The 19,039-nt window shown below is 44.4% G+C and overlaps 1 protein-coding gene across 5 annotated transcripts in view; it reads left to right on the forward strand.

Annotated features, from left to right (window-relative positions):
* Positions 1-19,039, forward strand: part of FSTL4 (follistatin like 4) — a 199,749-nt gene that overhangs the window by 72,518 nt on the left and 108,192 nt on the right. The window contains exon 2 of one of the 5 annotated variants that reach the window (XM_017834628.1): positions 956-1,024. The exons of the other annotated variants lie outside the window; for them this stretch is intronic. The gene's annotated coding sequence lies outside the window, so the exon portion shown is untranslated. The remainder of the gene's footprint in view (positions 1-955; positions 1,025-19,039) is intronic. 5 annotated transcript variants of the gene reach the window in all.

The following is a 19,039-nucleotide window of genomic DNA, read 5'->3' on the forward strand; positions in this document are numbered from 1 at the left end:
TTTTACTGGAACAGAACTGAAAGCTAATGAAGGCGTTTTGTGGCCCCACACTGGCTTTCAGCTGGGTTTTATTTTACATAATGAGTTGGGGAAAATTGCATTGCAGTTACTTTGGGCTCACTTTAGAACAGTGAGCAGGTTGCAGGCTGCTGTCCTGGGCTCATCCATTCCAGCGAATCCCTTTGGCTCTTTTCAAATGGAAATGCTTTGTTTTCCTTTACCTGGGGCTGCTCCAGCCACAGCCAGCCCAGGAAAACCATGGGAGCCCTGCTCTCCCGGGCAGCTGCCTCCCAAATCCATCTCCTTTCTGGCCTCATGGGATCTCTGGCAGGTTTTTTTTTAAGTCAGATTTCGCCACTTTCTTAAATTGATGGTGATTTTCTAATGGATTGAAATTGTTCCAAACGGCCCCTTTTTTTGCTTTCAGAAACATTGTAGTATTTTTTAAAAAATTATTTATTTTATTTCTTGCATTGGGCTGAGGTGTTTTTCATATTATTATGTGAACAGACATTTGGCTCTTTTATCTTCTTTTCAATCTTAGTGTATTTATCTACTTAACACTTCCTTGCAGTCACCTTTGTTTTGGAGGCTTCAAAAGAGATCAAGAATTGGAGAAGTGTTAAAGAAATGCTTCATTATCCTGTTTGATACTGTAATGCCCCATGAGAGTGGATCTGGTTTGAACTGATGTCTCATCTGTGCTGCCTTGTCCACACAAGTGAAAGTCTTTGGTAACCTGAGCTCTGGGAATGTTACCCTTCTTTAAGCTAGGTTCCCATTCACAAGTCATGTTTTGGGATAACTATTAGTGTTTTATGAGGTTAACTTTATTTTTATTGACATTAAGATACATAAAACTCTTAAGTTACCCCCAAAGAACACTTGCCAGTGGGAACATGACTTAGGAAAGGAGCAACCTTGAATCCCCAAATCTTGTCTCCTTCCTCCTCAGAAAGGCTCCAGAAAAAGCCCATCATTCCCAACAAGGAGCTGGAGAACTCTGACATTTCAAAGTAATCAGGTAGAATTACTGCATCTCAAGATATCTTTAGCCTGTTTACTGACATTTCCTTCCCATCATCTCCTGATGTTCATTGGATCAGGAACCAGCCTGGAGCCACACGTGCAAAATGCTTCATCGGGTGGTTTGATCTGGGCATGTGAAATCTTTGTATAAAATAAGATATATCCTGTGTATCTTATGATCCTCTGGGATATCACAGTTCGTGAGGGGTTTTTTTTTTAAGCTTCTGTGGTTTTTCCCATTTATTGATTATTCTATTTTTCTCCTCCCAACTTCACCCAAGTTCAGAGCTGTGCCCAATGGCAAGAGCAGTCTGCCATCAATAAGTTCAAAGGAAATGGGAACGGGGCTGTGAATGTTTGTTATTTTTTAAAAAAAGGAATACCAATCTTTAGTTAAAATGCAGGAAGAGCATTTTTAGGGGCATTGGGAATTCTGTTCCAGCTCTGTAGGTGGCTGTAGCTCGTCGTGTCCTTTGGCAGGACTGCTGTGGCTTTTGAATGATGGAGTTGGAAAACCTTCTAAAAACTCATTCTAAGGAAGGTAAAAAATAATCTAGCTTAGTGTGTTGAAACAAATACTTAAAACTGTTGTAAAAATAATGTTGTAATTTACAGTCTTGGTGTGAATGAGCTTTTGAGTGAGTAGGTGCTGTCCAAAGTCAAGCCAGGTGAGGTTTATCCCTGTGGAGACACTTCAAATACTGAGTAAACAGGAGATTTATTTATGAATTAGTTTCTGTGAGAAGTCCTGCCTTTCTGTGCTGCATGAAGTGTTTCTAAGGTACCTGTTAGCACCTGAATTGATAATTTCTTAAAGGTTTAAAACAAAAGAAAGCTTAGTGTTCACATGTATCTTGTACTCTGAATGAATGGTGAATACTGTGGAGTGATCTTGGAGGGTTTTTCCAACCTTTGTGATTCCATGTGAGGAGACTCCTGAGCGCTTTGGAAGATGTTGGTTTTAATTTTCCTTTCATTGTTGCATTTGGCTTGGTGCTTTTTAGGGTAGGAAAACACAACCCCCTGAATATTTCATAGCAAAAAGCACAGAGTAAGTTAAAATATCAGCTCTCAGTTTATTGCCACGATATTTCCACTCTCAGTTCACAGTTTTCTTTGATGAGGAAAGCAGGAGCTCAGTGATGAAAGAGCTTTTTGTCAGTAAGGGTTGTTTGTAGGAATTTGCCACAACAGGTAGAAACTGGGAGGGTTTTTTTCCCCTGTGTGCCTCAGTGCTGTGAATTCTCCCCAGATTTTAACAGCAGTGAGGAGCTGTAAGGATGAGGAATGACCTGAGCAGGTTTTTGTCATCATTCCCTGCTCCCACTGGCTTCCATAAAAACTCACTTTGCCCCATCCCTGCGCTGCTGATGGAGACAGCAAAAGGTGCAGACAAATGGGAAAATAGATTTTGTTAGTGTGAAACAGGGAGGAGAATGGACAAGTTCCCTTTTCCAGGCCGATTTCCCCTTTTCTGTGCATTGTTCGTGCAATAAGGGATCAGCACTTTGGATCCAGAGTTTTGATCTGAGGGATCCAGGATCCAGCCCAGGGGTCTGACGTGGACCCAACTGTGGGATGGGCACCCTGGCAGGCAGGTGGCATTAGGGGGGCAGTGGAAGGCACCAAATAAAGACAAAACAGGCTGTTTCTTTCCTGCTTGGGCGTCACTGACCCATTTTTAGCAGCCTGTTTTGAGGAAATTATGATTAATTGTGCATTTTAATTAGCTGTTAAATAGTTCCCTACTTGATTAATCTAATTACTTTTTATTTATGCTGTCTTTATCCAGGGGAGAGCCTGTGTCAGTGCTGATTGCAGCCTCCCAGCTCTGGAGAAAACACTGGGGAAGGGGCTCTCCCTTCTGCTCCCTTATTTATATTTTCAATTCTTTGCATGGGTTTATGCACTGTAATCATTTTTTTCTTTATAAGTTGACTTTTAAGCATCAAGCTGAGTGATGGAGACTTTGCACACTAAAAAAAAAGGCCCTTCTGTGCTGATTTTTACCCACTTTGCTCTCTGGTGAAAGGCCTGAGGGTACCCAGGGACTTTTGTCCTGGTTTTCTGTGGATGCTGTTCCCAGGTGTGGTGCTCAGATGTTCTAAACAGCAGCACAAGCTTTTGTAGAACCGAGGGAACACTGAGCAGGTGCCATGCTTGAGTGGAAAACCTTTTAATTTTTAGTTTCATTAAGTAATTTCCCCTCAAAACAGTGCCATAAATTAATACCTCAGTAATAGAGTCCGTTGTTTTAAAACAAAATAAAAATTATAACAGTTAAAGAACGTAAAAACAGATTGAAAATCGGGGGGAGGGGGAAATGCAGTTTACAAAAAAAACCCTCTTGTCTTGGAAGATTTGAGTCGTTGCAGGAAGGGGTTCTCGGCATGAATCAACTGTAATAATTTTTAAATAATCGCTGCTAACACTTTTGGTGAGTACCTAAGTGCAGGCTGACATATGGTGTGTCAGCAGGAAGCACTGATTTAGAGTTTGATGTTACATCCCAGTTTCCAAGCTGTTGGATAGCAGAGGGGGAAGCGTTATGCAAGCAGACAGGTGGCGAGGGCTCAGCAGCTTGGTGGGCAGGTGGGATGCTGGGCCTGCTGCTCTCCACGGAGAACCCATGGTTTCCTTCTTCTCACTGGCCTCTTTTCCCCATCTCCACTTTATTTTTTTCCCCTCTTTTGCTGCTTTTTTCAGCATCCTCTGCTTTTGCTGGGGGAGCAGCCCCAGCCCAGCTCTTCTGGAGGGAGAAATGGAAATTTCCTCAGGTTTTGGATGAGGGAGGAGAAGGAGGCTCAGGCTCCTTCTGTGCCAAAGATAAAGCTTTTAAACCAAAAGATAAGGCTTTTGCAAACCAACCTTGTCAATTTGGCAACTCAGAAATGTCCTGTTTATTGTTTTTAAGAGCAGGCACTTTTCCCTCTGTGAGTTCCACGCTTCAGTGACCACCTCTGTGTACCTTTTGTGTAAGTTCTTGATGTCCCAGTTGCAAAGGAAGATGCTGATGGCTGTCTTTGGAAGCTTTAGCAGCCCCGCATCTTAGGAAGAAAATACTGGCAGTTTTCCCAAATTTCTGCCATCTGTTGGAAGCAGCCTCAAAAAGTAAAAGCTTGCACCTACTTGGCAAAAATTTTCTAGGTGGGAAATCAGAGTAATGTAGAGAAGGGATGTAAAGTCATGCCATGGAGTGCAGCCTGTTGCAAACTGCTCCCTGAGAGGGACAACTTCCAGCTGGTTCCAACTACACAGGATTTGGGCAGAGCCCCCCTGGACCATGTCCATGGACCATGTGTCACATCACTTCAGCTCCTTCAGGGTCTTGGACATCCTGATTTATAGAAATGGTCTGCTAGAGGATGTATCCAAAATGTTTGGAGTAGAGAAGGAAGAGGAGCCAACGTGGCACATCATTTCCACCTTGTCCCAGGCTCTTCCTCCCTTTTTCCCCTCCCCTTTTTCCCTCCCTTTTCCCCTCCCTTCTTCCTCCCTTTGCCTTCTTTTTCCCTTCTTTTTCCTTTCTTTTCCCCTCCTCCTTTCTTCCTCCTTTTCATCTCCTTTCCTCCTTTCCTCCTTTCCTCCTTTCCTCCTTTCCTCCTTTCCTTCTCCTCTTCCTCTTCCCCTTCTTTTTTTCTTCTTAATTCCCCCTCTTTTTTATTTTTCTCTCTGTAACTCAAGATGCTGCATTTTTCCTGTGGAAGCTCCACAGCAGAGCTGTGCTGACTCTGGAGCAGCAGGAAAATCCAGTCTGTGATGTGAGCAGGAGTTGAAGACTTCCCAGCTGGAAGCAAAGCTCCTTGCCAGGCTCAGCAGAGCCGAGTTTGTCCCACAGGAATCTCAGGTACTGTTGGAGCACGTGTTTTAAAGACACCACAGAGATAGAGGGCAAGGAGGCAAGATGAATAAATATGTTTTTACATGCTGTAGTGATGTAGGTTTTTTGTTGGACTTGGACTTTTGGAGCCTTATACAACTTTAGCAAAAGTTGGGATTTAATGTTTTGCTTTTGAATTTTATTGTGACTGGATGAAACCTTGATTGCTGAGCCTTTCAACAATTGCACTGCAGTAAATACCTGAAAAGGGAATCTAAACAGAACTTAGTGAATGAAATGCAAATATGTGTATTTGAGTAAAACATGTGCTAATATCTTGTAGGCAAATTTACAGTTTCAAGGAGCTGCTTTGAAACACCATCTGCAGGAATCCCTTAATATTAAATCGATAAATCTTTATCTGCAGGCTGGATTCACATGTAGAAACAGCCAAATATTTTCTGAATACAAAGTAACTCTGCAGGGTCATGCACTCTCTCTAAAGCCTCATGGTTTTAATGATTCAGCTTTAATTGCTGGTCCCCCCCAGCTGCAAGCCACAGCTGAAGGCACTTGGTGCTTGTTCTTCTGAGAACTTGTTGCCACCGTAGATATGGCTGGGGGTTGTAGCTAAATCACATTTGCTGAGTGTTTTCTGTCCATTTGGAGTAGGAGTTCAGCTCCAGCAAACCAAGCTGCAGGCTGGGACTGTGGGTGGATGCTCACAAGGGAGCCCCTGGGTTCTGCACCCAAGTCCCTGCAACCTGAACTGGTTCAGCAGCTGATGTGTCATTTTTTGCCCTGGAAATCAGTGCCATGTGCCCAGTGAGCTCACACAGAGTGCTGGTAATTCCCAATATCTCCATAAGCCTCAGTGTAACAACAGAGCTTTGCCACTTGATCTGCAGGCTTACCCCAAATCAGCCTCTGCTAAAATGGAATTATTTGGCGGGAATAAGCCATCCTGGAGGGAGCTCAGTGGAAGGAGGTGGGTGATCTGGGGAGCTGTTTGCTTTTCAGTGCACTGATGAGTCCTGGTAGCTGTTCCTGAATTCTTGTGGACACTTTAGTGCTTCCTCAGCTGGTTTATCTGTTACCCTTCCAATGGCCAAGGGTTTGGGTCTGGGTGTCCCCTGTGCAGTGAAGGCTCCCTCTGGGTTTGCCTGTTGAACATCCCAAGGTTGGATTTCTCTGGCTGAGTTTGGGTTTCTCTCAGTGCCCCAATAATGGCTCTGCAGTCAGTGAGGGGGATTTGGAAGCCTGGCTGTGCTCACTGGGAGCGTGAGGATGAAAGCAAGCAGTTATAGATGGTGTCTGCTTATGTCTTTGATAGCTTGCAGTAAAATCTTAGCAGCAGCTCAGTTCACGTCATGTCTTAAACTGCTCGTGAAATAAATCCAAGTGCCAGCTCTGCACGCAGCTCTGCACTCCTGGGCACAGAGAATTTCTCATCTGAAGCAACCCAGAGGCAGTGATAGATGAAATGCTGGGAGCAGTGACCTGCATCCCCCCAGTGTGTGCCACGGGAGTGACACCCGGCCCGGTGGATGGGTCTCGCTCAGACGCTTCTCTGGGCTGATAATGAAAACAGGGCCCAAATCTGATTTGAGAGCTGAAAAATGGGAAAAGCGATCTGGCAGCTGAAGTGTGTCATTTACCTCGGGAAGCCTCCTCGCTTGGATTGCCAGGGGGAAGTCAGCAAGAGAAAACACCTCCCAATCTCCAGCTGAACCTCCCTGGCGTGGAAGGTGCCAGGATGTGACCAGGGCACTTTGCCTTTAGTTTGCACCAGTGTGACATAAATTGCTCTTGGGGAATTCCCCTGGCAAAGCACACAGCTCCCTGTGACAGTCTTGTTTGCTATCATTGGTTTTGACCCTACTCTTTCTTGCATGTTTTCTCTGAAGAGAGATGAAGGTGCATCACCTGTTCCCAGGGTTTCAATGTTAGGTTATTTCATAGAATTGTTTAGGTTGGAAAAGCCCTCCAAGATCATCTGGTCCAACCACTCCCTTGGCACTGCCAGGCCCATGATCCAAGTGCCACATCCACACATCTCTTAAATACCTCCAGGGATGGGGACTCCACCACTGCCCTGGGCAGCTGTGCCAGGGCTGAACAACCCTTTCAGTGAAGAAATTCTCCCCAGTATCCAACCTAGAGGCCATTTCCTTTTGTCCTCTCCATTTCCATGGATGAGGGCTCCATGTCTGTGCTGGGGCTTGAGCTGTGTTTGCTGCTGTAGATCTGTGAGTCATCTTGTTGGAGGCTGGGGTGAAGTCAGTATGTGTTAGTGAGAGCTTGTCATTAGTGCTGACATTATTAGAATGCCTCATTTCTCTTTCAGTAGGTGTTTTTAGTGATATGTAACAGAAAAGGGGAATCTATACCATGGCTAAAAATACTGCAGAGCGGTGTATTTATGGCTCTTGTTGCACTTTTGACAGTTGTGGGTTGTTTTTTTTGCTGGGAAAAAAAATGTTCTTTCTTTTGTGTTTTATGAAGAATTGGTGACATCTGGTGATCACTTCTAATGAGCCCTCTCAAGACTGCGACAGAAATAAACCTTTTAGATTAGCACCTAATCCCTGCCCGAGGTTGGCTCGGGAGGTTCAGAACCTGCGTCAGGGCAAAGACTCTGCTGGGAGCTTGTTGCAGGATGAAGCAGGTTGTTCCCTGGCTCTCGGGTCTGGCTGAATAAAGGCCTCTCCAAGTGAAAAGGGCAGCGGTGGTGCTCTGCTCCCCGGGAGATGGGCACGGGGAGCTCTCAGGAACGTCAGAGGGGGGGTGTTTGCAGGGTCTGTACGACTCTGACTTTATGATTTTTATTTGTGGGCAGGGTGTGGAGCCTGTTTTGTTTCAGAGTTTTGTCATTTGGCTTTGAAGTCTAATAAGGCAAAAGTGGAAGAATGGGAAGGTGGTTTGGAGTGCAGAGGGGTGTTGGTGAGGAATCAATGAGGTGGGGACGTGCTGTACCTGCTCCAACCATCCACACCGTGCTGGGATTCCCGGCTGGAATTGCAGCACTCAGAGTGTACCTGAACGTCCTGGCAGCAGCCAGAGGGGCTTTTTTCCTCTGCTCTGAAGAAAAACTGAGAAAATTGGGGTTGTTCAGCCTGGAGAAGAGAAGGCTCCAGGGAGACCAGGGAGCACCTTCCAGTGCCTAAACAGGGCACAGGAGAGCTGGAGAGGGACTGGGGACAAGGGGTGGAGAGACAGGACAAGGGGGAATGGCTTCCCACTGCCAGAGGGCAGGGATAGATGGGATACTGGGAAGGAATTCTTCCCTGTGTCCAAGGCCAGGTTGGATGGAGCTTGGAGCGACCTGGGCTGGTGGAAGCTGTCCCTGCCCATGGCAGGGGGTGGAACTGGATGGGCTTTAAGGTCCCTTCCAACCCGACCCATGCTATGATTTTATTAACAGCATGACATTGTTTTCCTTAATCAACATCCCAACTGTTAATACCTTCCTCATACTCTCTGATGTGGGAAAAGTTGGGTTGCAATGGGGTTTTTTGTGTGTCTGAACAGTAAGGTAGCCTTTTAAAATCTTTTAAGAGGAAAGAAGTATGTTGGCCTGATTGTAGAATTTTGCCTGGTTTTACTGATAGTGAAACTGTCTCTATTCACACTGTGCTGCCTTTGTTTGCAAAACAAAGTAAAGTTTCAAAATGGTTTTCATTTTAGTGCATTTGCTTTGACCTTGTAAAATGTTTTTTGGTTAGTTGAGAATTTGACTGCCTTTTTTTTTTCAATTTGAAGATATTTTTATTTGGTGAAATTCATGCATATGTCAGAAGTCTGATATTTTAATTTTTGAAATAGTGACTTTGCTCATAAAAAGCTAGCATTTCATTTGAAAAAACTTTGAAGAGAATTACTATGCATGGGTTAATTAAAATAATTCATTGAAAATTCAGAATCTACTCTGAATGACTCCTTGTCTCTGCTGTGCTCTGCCTTGGAGCTGTCTTATGTTTTTAAACAAACAGAAATTAGCATTCAGGAAAGGGGAAAATAGCCCTCGAGTAAATTGTACCCATTAGGTGCAAAGCTAGTTTTATTGAAGAGAATTTGGCACATCAGTTCATTGAATGCAAGTGCTAAAAGTGGGTAAAAATAGATATATTTCATGCATATGAGGCAGCTTTCAAGGAACATGGTTTTAACTCAGCTTTGCCCACAGCACTGTGAACTTCTGCCACTGTGTTTGGGGAGCAGACAGACAGACAGCAGCTTTTCATGTGCTTCATGTGCTGCCAACCCACTGCATGGGAACATCTGCAGAAATCGTTGGTTGGATTTGTTTTTAAGAAAGATCTCCCCAGATTATCTGACTTGAGCAAGCCTAGAGCCAGCCTGCATAAATCCCTCTGGGTTCTTGTGAATGAAGTGGCTCTGAAACACAGAAGGAATGGCCACAGTAGCATTTCTCTGACTTCTTTGCTCCACTGCAATCTCCTCCTGCTGTTCAGTTTTTCTAATCCCATCCCGAGCAGTGCTTTTGCTCCTGGTCTGCACGACCCCCTTCCCGATCCCATGAATAGATAATCCATGGAAGGGGCTCAGTGCTGGCCCTGGCTGACCCTCTGTTGTTCTGTGGTGCTGCAAATAGATGAAGCTATTGATGATATCTCTGCATTAAGTGGCAGATAAAGCAGTAGCTGGCTGTGCAGGCCTGGGTAATGCACACACTGATACGGAAGGGACCTCAAAGAGTATCATCCCACCCCCTGCCACGGGCAGGGACACCTTCCACTAGCCCAGGTTGCTCCAACCCCCATCCAGCATGGCCTTGGACACTTCCAGGGATCCAGGGGCAGCCACAGCTTCTGTGGGCAACCTGTGCCAGGGCCTCACTACCTGTGAGACAACCTGTGCAGTTGTCTCCTAATCTCATGGACTGTTCAGAGCTGGGTTGCAGTGGCTGGACACTGATGCAGGGTGGTCTCTGCTGGTTGCCTGTGCTCTCTAAGGTGTTTTGAACTTCCTGACTAATTGCAGCCAAACTGCACAACAGGGGTGCAGAGCCAGGTGATGGGTTTCATGGAATTTGAAACCCTGTTGTGGTTTCCATGGGATGTCAAGGCTGGAGCTGAATTTGGTGAGAGACACTGGAGAATCAACATAAGAGAGGGAGCCATCGTGTGTGAAAATTGGGACAATGAGCTCAGTACATCCCAATGCTCTGGGAACAACTTCTGCCATTGCACAGGAGGAGCCAGCCCACTTTGGTGCCGGGACACGGAAGGAGAGGGATGGAGATGCTCTGCTCCTCTTGGGAACCCCTGGGGAAGGACAGCATTTAGGGTGTGCTGGCCCCAGCTGCGGTTGTGCTGTAGCTGCTGCTGCACAGCTGCTGAGTTGGGTTAGGTTTGCTTTTCCAGCCCTGAGAGCAGCAAGGAGTGATGGATGTTGGGGCAGGAGAAGTTTGAAGGATGGAGGGAGGCCAAGTCCTGGCCGTCCTGCTCCTGACCTGTGCATGTTTTGCTGCTTGTTCCCTCTCAGCTCAGTATAATTTTAGTCTGAATCTGATGGGCACACCTTGTAGGGGACATCTGGCATGTCAGCAGCAGTAGCTGAGGAAATATGGATGCTGTCTTTTTTAAAGGACTGGGTCCTTTCTTATTATTTGACTTTATCTCTTTTCCAACAGATCGGTGCCCAAACCAGGCGCCTCCGTCCCTGGTGGCACCCCCAGTGTGGGTCCCCAGCTCCCATTTGATTGTTAAATTGAATTATTTCCTGCTTTATCTTTGAAAGCAAAACCATGTTATCATCTTGCCAGTGTATTTTCAGACTATGCCCATTTCTATTCTTGTGCAGGACACAATGCAGCAAACCCTAATCGGACATCTGTAAAGCCTGGATTTATGGTGTGTCAGTCTTTAAGATTTTCCTATTAATTAAGATTTTCGAGAATGTCTTTCAGGTTTCCCTTCTGCATTTTTATTGTTCATTTTAACACCTTTTTTTGTTCTGCCTCTATGTAATTTTTTTTTTGGTACTTGTAATCCCAGAATCCTAGAATGGTTTAGATGGGAGTCCAAATGGTTTGGATTGATGTTATTGCCCTTGGTATCAAATAAAAAACTGTTTTACTTTTGGGGTCTTTTGTGCAGAGAACACAGTTGTGATAGCAAGCACAGCTCTCCAGGCTGCATTTACAGACTACCATGTTTGTTGTGTCTGAGTAATTGCACTAAGGAGGAATCAATAACCTATAGATTTTACAGAAATACACTGAATTTGCTGCCTGGTGCAAGTAGCCATGACTTGGGTGGACACTGAAGTATTGCACCTCTTACAAGTTGGCTGGATAGCTGGTCACTGAAGTACTTGCCTCTATATTTAGTTTTAATTTAAGTCTGATTTTGTTATCTGTTAGCTCCATGAAGTTTTTTATGAGTTATGATCACTGGTGTTTTGGTAAGAATATAGAGATAGTAGGCATGGTATGAATAAGGCCATTTCTCATTATTTCTATCCACTTTGATGTGCTTATATTATCATTTCAAGATACTGATTTGAATTTAATACTGTTTAGAAAACAAATACATGTCCAAATTGGCTCCAGATGTGATTCATTTCATTTGGTGCCTTTCAAGATGTTTTTAACAGCTGATGTATGAGTGTGGTGGGAGATTGCCAAAACAGATGCTTTTTGTTTCAAGTCAAAGAAGCAAAAACTCTTCATCTAAAACAGGAGAGGATTTTTTTCCCCCCCAGTGTTTAAAAAGAACCCCTAATTACATATTTTAATGAAAGGACACTTCTCTAGGCTCTGCATTCAAAACAAGTGTCAAACATAAACAGTTCTTCTGCCAAGGCACATAAAGTGCTGGGTTTTGCCTAGGTTAGGAGGGTTTAGGGCTGTGACCATCTCTCCATGGCATGAGTACAGCTGCCTCCTTGAATGAGCTGGAAAGAGCTGGATCCTTGCTGCAGAAAACCATACACAGGGAAGGAAAAGAATTAAGCAACTAAGTCCAAACCAGGTGCTGGGGATGTTTTGAAAGCTGTTGGCTCTGATTCCTTAGATACCTCTTTTTGCTGCAGAAAATACCAATATTTCCTTTGTAGCCTGAAATGCAGCATTAAGGGAAGAGAAATTCATAAACTTGCAGTACAGTTCCATTCCTGGGATTTTTATTTTTTCATGTAGAATGTCTTTTTCTGAGAGCTTAAACTTTCCCAACGAGCAGATGCTCACTTGCAAAAGCAGATGTATGTCCCAAACTTCCCAGGTATTGTGGAACCCAGCAGGCAGCTGATACAGTTCAGGGCACAGTTTTTGGGGACAAGGCTGCCAGTGCTGAATTAGCCAGCAGGCAGCTCCCCTGTGTCCTGGCCCACAGTGTGTCCTTGGGTGTGCATCATGGGCAGAAATGGATATAAAGGATTACCATGACGTGGGTGTGGGGCCATGTGCTGCCACCAAGGATAGTTTAGATTAAAGAGTTCCTGAGTTTGGAGGTCAGGATGCTCCCAGCCCCAGTTCTGGCCTTAGCAGGCTGGAGGAATAATGGAATTTGATGTCTTCAGAGTCTGAATAGTGGTATGTTTTTGAGTGGCATTTAGTTAAGCTTCATATTTAACCCTCTAAGGAGTACAAAGAATCCCACTCCTGGATCAGTGTATTTTCCAGCTTCCATCTAACAGATGCAGCTGATAATTTCCTTTTCATAGGTTTTGTAGTCAGAACCTTCAGCTGCACTCTCAAGGCAGTCTCATAAAGCCTGTGTCAAAGTGCTGTTAAAAGGTGGGCTCAACTCCTCCTCCCCTCTACCTCTTGATAAAAATTTGGGATATTTTCAAGCTCATAAGCAGCATATTAGAAGAGCTGAGGTGCAGATCAGCAATAGCTGATGGCTTTGAAGCCAAGGGATTGGTTTCATGCTCGATGCTGAGCCTGCTCCCATTTTTATTCCCATTTTATGCAACCTGCACAAGGCTCGACGCTGTCTCACAGCAGGGCTGTCGTGGTGGAGTGATGGAGGATGTTGCTGGGGACATCCTTCCTCAGAAATGGTCCCGATCTGTCAACCTGCTCATTGCCAAGGCTCCTGCGATTGTACTTTGTCAGCATTTCCCTCCTCCAAGGAAACCCTGTAGCTGCAGTCTTTGCTTTTATGGCTCAGTCCCATCTGCAGGTCCCTCTGCCAGGTGCTGTTTTAAACGGGCCATTATCACCCTCCTGAACGGTTTTATCGCAGGTTCTTCTCTGGTATTCATTGCATCCCTCCCTCGGAGAGGAACAGCTCAGGGAGCACGCGGGGAGGGAGGGAAGTACCAGGGAATGTGGCATCAGCCAAATGTGTATTAACATTTTGCTTTCTACATCTCCCTCGCTTCCAAATATGCACCCATGGAAAAAGGTGCTCATGAGGTTTATCTTTTTCTCAGATAAAGCTTTTCTAAATGTGTTCTGAGGGGTTAATAAATCAAAACAGGGAAAACAAATTGATTTCAGTGTCTCTCTGGCTTCTAATAATGTGTTTGTTTGGTTTTGGTTTTTTTTTAAGTTCAGGTTTAGCTTTTTAAATCATCTTTTAACCTAAAATCACAGAATGGTTTGGGTTGGAAGGGACCTTAAAGTCTTGTTCCAACCCCCCCTGCCATGGGTAGGGAACCCAAAAGACTGTGGAGATCTTCTACCTGGCAGGAAAATTTAATTCTTTTGTAAGATGTAATGAATAGAAGTTTTGACATTTGAATATCAAAGCAGTTATTCCATAATGTGCCACAAAGCTCCCAAGGCAAAAGATCCTCATAAAGCTTGCAGGGTTATTAGCAGGAGGAGAGACCATGCATGGCTTTCCTGGGTCAGGGCTTAGTTTGGAAACCTCTGGAGTTGGCTTCTTGTGGAGTTTTCAAATGCCCAAGGTTTCTTGTAACAGGTTCCTCCAGCCTGGAGAGAGGATATTTTTTTTTTCCACAGCTGAAAATAAATTTATCTCACAGCCATAGATATATTTTCTGCTTGAGTGACTGCAGCTCAAAACATTTTGTGGTATTACAAATCGTGGCATGCGAAGCATAAAATTTTAGAATATTAGTTTTAAAAGTTTTGGGGATGTTTGGCTGCAATTGTATTAAAAAGAACAGAACTCCAGAGGTTACTTAACTTGCTTGGATAAGCTTGAGCTGGGAGCTTCGTCCCATTAATGTGACTGGCCACTGCTTATCAGAGGGCATCAGCCAACAGAGGGAATGGTTAATTTATTTTCATTCTGTGGAAGTGGAAGCAGACAAAGCTATCAAAGGATCCTCTGAATCGTGTGTTGTTTTTCTAAGAGGGGTCATTCCAGCCCAGGGAGATGAAATTCCCCAACATGTACCTTTCAGGGGTTGGAAATTAAACACAGGAAATGCAGTTATTTATTTATTTATCTATCTATTTATCTGTTTATTTATTTACTTATTGGCTGCAGGGGAGAGATACTGAAATAAATAAGCACAGACCTTGACTCCAGTTGTCTTTTCTGTGCTGCAAAGTCAGTGATACCCCCCATGGCAAAACTGGGGTGAGGGCAGTGGGAGCAAACCTCTGCAGAAAGGGCAGAGCAGGGCAGAAGAATGTGACCCCCCCTGTAACTGCAGCATGAATATGGGAACTGGAATTTCCTTTAAAGGCAGAATGATAAAGCCATGGGAGACCTTGGTGCTGTTTGGATTGCCTGGCTGTGGTTTTGAGATCCATGGAAGTTAAACTGGGCTGTAGGATGACAGGAGACTGACAAGTTGCTTTTGTTGCCTCCATGTGGTTTGGCTAAATTTTGAATTAAAGCTTGAACATTGTCTTATTTTTATTTTTCGTCACGTTTGAAGTGGTTTAGCAGGAACCCGGAGTGATACCCCTTAGTCTGTAGATCACAAAACCTCCTGGTGTATGAGAAAGCCCTGGCATGACCCTGCTTCTAATAAAGGGCATTAAATTCCTTGGCTCACCTCCCAGAGCAGGAACTTTCCCTCCTTTTCCATGTGGTGCTAAAGACAAGGAGAAAAGCATTTGGGCAAGAGCACGAGCTGATTTGACTCTCATTATTGTGGAGGCTTTGCAGATGCTTCAGCAACAGCCCCACGTGATTAGAGAGGGTTTAACTGGGGAATCGGTGTGTTATCAACAAGCCTTGTTATCTTCCAGAGCCTGAGCTGTGGGAAGGGCTCACTTACATAAAACCTAATTACATCACTTCCTCAGAGCACTCAGGATCAGACCTTTGCCCTGACTGTAATGCCAACACTCGGAGGTGCAGTGAGTTATTCCTGCCTTGAGCTGCAGGTTAAGCTGCATTAGACTCCTGAAAAAAAGAAAGAAAATCACTTTGGGCACCCTGTTTCTGAGAGTGCAAGGCATGAGCATCACTTCTTCTCTCAGAGTCCTCAACAAATAGAATTTATGTCAATAAAACGATGTTAAACCCGACTTACTGTTATCAAACTGCCTCTTTGAGCAGAGAGCAGCTAAATCTGTGCAGCATTTTAACATCCTGCTCTGCTGCAATATTGAATTTTAATCTCCACTGTAATAAGCCTCAAGAGTTTCATCCTCTTCAGGGGTTTGAGTTTCATTTGTGTCCTGTGCTGTGTGGACACAGCTGGGTAGGATTGGGATGATCAGCGTGGGAATGAAGGTTGGCTGGAAATTGGGAAGAAGCCCAAGCCCTTGTGAGACTTCAGGATCACTGTAAGGGCACAGAGCTGTGTCAGTTCAGCAGAGCCCAGAGGTGCCTTGTTTGGATCTGCCACTTGTGTTACAGTTTATACACTTGAAATAAATATTGGGTGTGAAGCACAGAATGAAATGAAAAGATCTTCTGGCATGTGAAGCAAATTTGTAGTTGGGGGTCTCTTAAAGTGATGTTTGGGCAGGAAGGGGTTAAGATGGTAAATATGTTTTGAAGGGTGTCCTGAAGGAGCTTAAGCTCCTTTTTTTGGGAGAGTCTAGAGATGTGCTTTCAACTTCTGCCTTCCTTCCTTTCTAATCCCAAAAGCCTCTCTATTGCTGGGGGAGTGGGTTTGCCATGGGAGAGGCAGTCCTTGTCCATGTGAGAGGTGGAAATTTGGGGAGCCCCTTTCTTCAGGGAGGTCTGTGGGGAGCCTGGTGAGGCCAAGCATGAGCTGCAGCCCTGCAGGACAGGGACAGAAGTGGCAGCCCCAGCCGTGCTGTGCCCAGACAGGCAGCTCCCTGGGGGATATTTCTCCCTCTATCCCAGCTCTTACACTCTGCTAATTCCCTTTCATGCAGTGCTCTCATGGATCAAAACACAGTGATTTATCATTCATGCTTCACCCTGGAATATGTCACTCCCGGGGCAGAAAATCTTCAGGAAAAAACATGTTTTCATCCCCTTAGTTCTGTGGTAAGAAGCTTCCCTCTGTACTTCAGTGACATATATAATGAAAAATCCCTCTGCCGACAGTCGGTGTGGGGATATTGTTATCTTGACAGGCCTCCAGCAGATCTACTGCAGAACTGGTACCCTGAACTGCAGAAAGGTTATTTGCCTTGTCAGTGGCAAAGCACTTCCAGTGCTCAGATAACTGTCCCATTCATCATCCATCATTATAGGGCTTAAGAGAAAAATATCAAAAAAATCCCACAAAGAAAGAGGAGAGGAATTCATCCCCAAAATTCAGCCTGTAGCATCGGTGAGCTTTTATTTATTTATTTATTCTGTTTCTTGATCTGCTGCATTGGCTACTCATAACGTGGCTTTAGAGTAGAAATACAAATCGTTGTTTCTGTTGTTTGGGCTCAGAAAGGAAGGGCAGGAGGAAGGAGTGTGGGTTTGTGGTGTAAATGGGAAGTCAGGGTAGATGTGTTTGTGTTTTCCTCTCTGTTGGAGCCCTGAGAGCCATAAATGCTGCAGCTGCCTGGTGCAGACAGGTCAGGGCTGCTCAGAGGTGTGCCTGGGTTGGATGTTTTGGTGGATTGGGCAGGAGGAATTGGAGTCCTCCTTTGCACTCTTTGTCACATGGAAAAGATTGATTTTATCACTTATGTAGCTGGGACGTTCTGTCATTAGGTGGCAAAATTTGACTCTCCACCAAGGAGAGTTGGCTCTGTTGGTTTCTGGAGTGGCATGTATTGTGTATGAGACATTTTATATATAATTGTGTGATTATAATAACAAACATCCAGCTATTCTTTGGCAATCCTTTATATCTACTACAGTGGAGTAGTTCTGACCTCATCAAATTCTGGAGGAGAAGGTAGACTCTCCTGCATCCACGTGCATGTTATAAATGCTTCCCTTTATTCTGTTGTTTCTGGACTAATTGAAGAGTTTTCTGTGTGAAGTTTCTTTTTTTTTTTCCCCATTACAAGTACTTTTTCCCCCTTGTGCATGTTTTCCTCTTTAGAAGTTAACATTTCATAATTGCAGTAATGCCCTTTAGGGTGTATGTTGAGGGCTGGTAATGAGCTGCCTGAGAGGTCTCCTAATGACATCTGAACAACAGGCAGAGCACATCGTTATCAGACCGTTCCACACATCCTTAACAATAATAAATACTCCTGCTTACTGTAATTACACATATTGTCCTTCGGTGCTCAGGAGAGGAGACTCCACAGTTCAAGTGCAAAGTGGGGAAGCTCCGTAAATCCTGAAATCAGCCGTGTTTGGCAGAGGGTTTCTCTGAATGCCTTTGGCTGTGAGGGTGTGGAAGGGCACACAGTCTGGGGAGAATGATGGTGTTTTTCCTCTTGCATTTGGATTGGAAATGTCACAAGAACTATTTGCCTGCGTGTGCAGGTCCCCCCTGCTCTCCCTGTTGTAAACATCACACACCTTCCAAGCAGGGATGCTCCTGGGAGAACAGGTAACAGTGGGCTCAGAACAGTAACAGCGGGCTCAGAACTGCTGAAAAAGTTCTGTGAGAGAGGATGAAGCTGAACTATGGCAGATCCTCATGATAGAAGCTAGAGTGTCTCCAAGAAGGCAGCAGGGAAAACCTGTGTACATAAATACCCACCAAAAGAATTAAGGTTCTTGACTGCATCCCTCACCAAAGCTGGCCTTTATAATACACCTTGCTGGCCACTTTTCCCATGCATGCTTCTTACAAATGAGAAACCAGATAGGAAAAAAGAAAAATACCTTTAGCAGGGATTCTGATTCCTGGAATCCCAAGCCCTGAGTGATGGTGGAGCATTCCCTCTGACAGCAGATCCAGGGAGCTGTTTGGAAAGGGAAGTGTTTCAGAGCACAGCAGGAGCAGCAAAATTTGCAATAGTGCCAGAGGATTTCAACGTTTATTAAAGCTTCCAAATAACACATTTGCTATCTACAAGGATTTGATAGATGTACCAGTCAGCCATAAAAAAGTGAGCATTGCTTACTTCCCAGAGGAATCCAGACAATTTTGCTTTCTCTAATAGGAATGAGGTAGAGGATTGTAAGATGTCAAACAGTAGATTGTGTGGTGTCACCAACTGAAGCAGAGACAGTGAGCAAATGTCCCGTTTGTGTAACAAAAGCCTGGTTGGTTTGGTTAATTTAAATTATAGGATGTGTGCATTCAAGTAGTAAAGACATTTTCCATACAGAAATGGGGAATGAGGGTTGGCTGCAGTGCAGAGCAGGCCTGGCTTCCTGCACACTTGGACTGATGGACCAAGACTCTTCCTGTGTAGCTCTTGAAGTGAAGAGTGAGTGAAGGTAATCATCACTGCATGATAATTAACTCTTCCAGTTCGTGATGACAAGTGGATGTGTCATGTATGGCTTCAGGTGCTTCAAAATGGCCAGAAAGATTTTCTTTAACTATTATTTTCCTGTCCTGCAGATAGCTCAGAAAATAACCTTTACCAAAGCCTCATTGTCTTCCCAGGCTATTTCAATCCAGTGTTTCTCAGTCATTGAATCAATTCCTTACACTGTGAGTTTGTTTTGGTTTGGGATCTCAAATAATTAGACATTCTTAAGCTCATTTTGTTGTTACTGTTAAAAGGGCTGCGTGTGGGACATTTTCCTCTCCTTCTCCCCTCCTCCCTTGTCTGCAGCTTCACTAATTCAGCTTAATAGTTTTTACAAAGCAAAACAATACAATCTGAAGACAAAATATAATTTAGAGAGAGTACACAACAGGCACGGGGAGTTGAGTGTGTGTGTAAGATCAGTCTCTGTGTGGAGTAGTAGATTTATAGGAGAGCAGGCTGTGTTGTGAATAAATTAATGATTA

This window comes from Lepidothrix coronata, unplaced genomic scaffold, assembly GCF_001604755.1.
Source record: "Lepidothrix coronata isolate B3197 unplaced genomic scaffold, Lepidothrix_coronata-1.0 Scaffold236, whole genome shotgun sequence".
Taxonomy (NCBI): domain Eukaryota; kingdom Metazoa; phylum Chordata; class Aves; order Passeriformes; family Pipridae; genus Lepidothrix; species Lepidothrix coronata.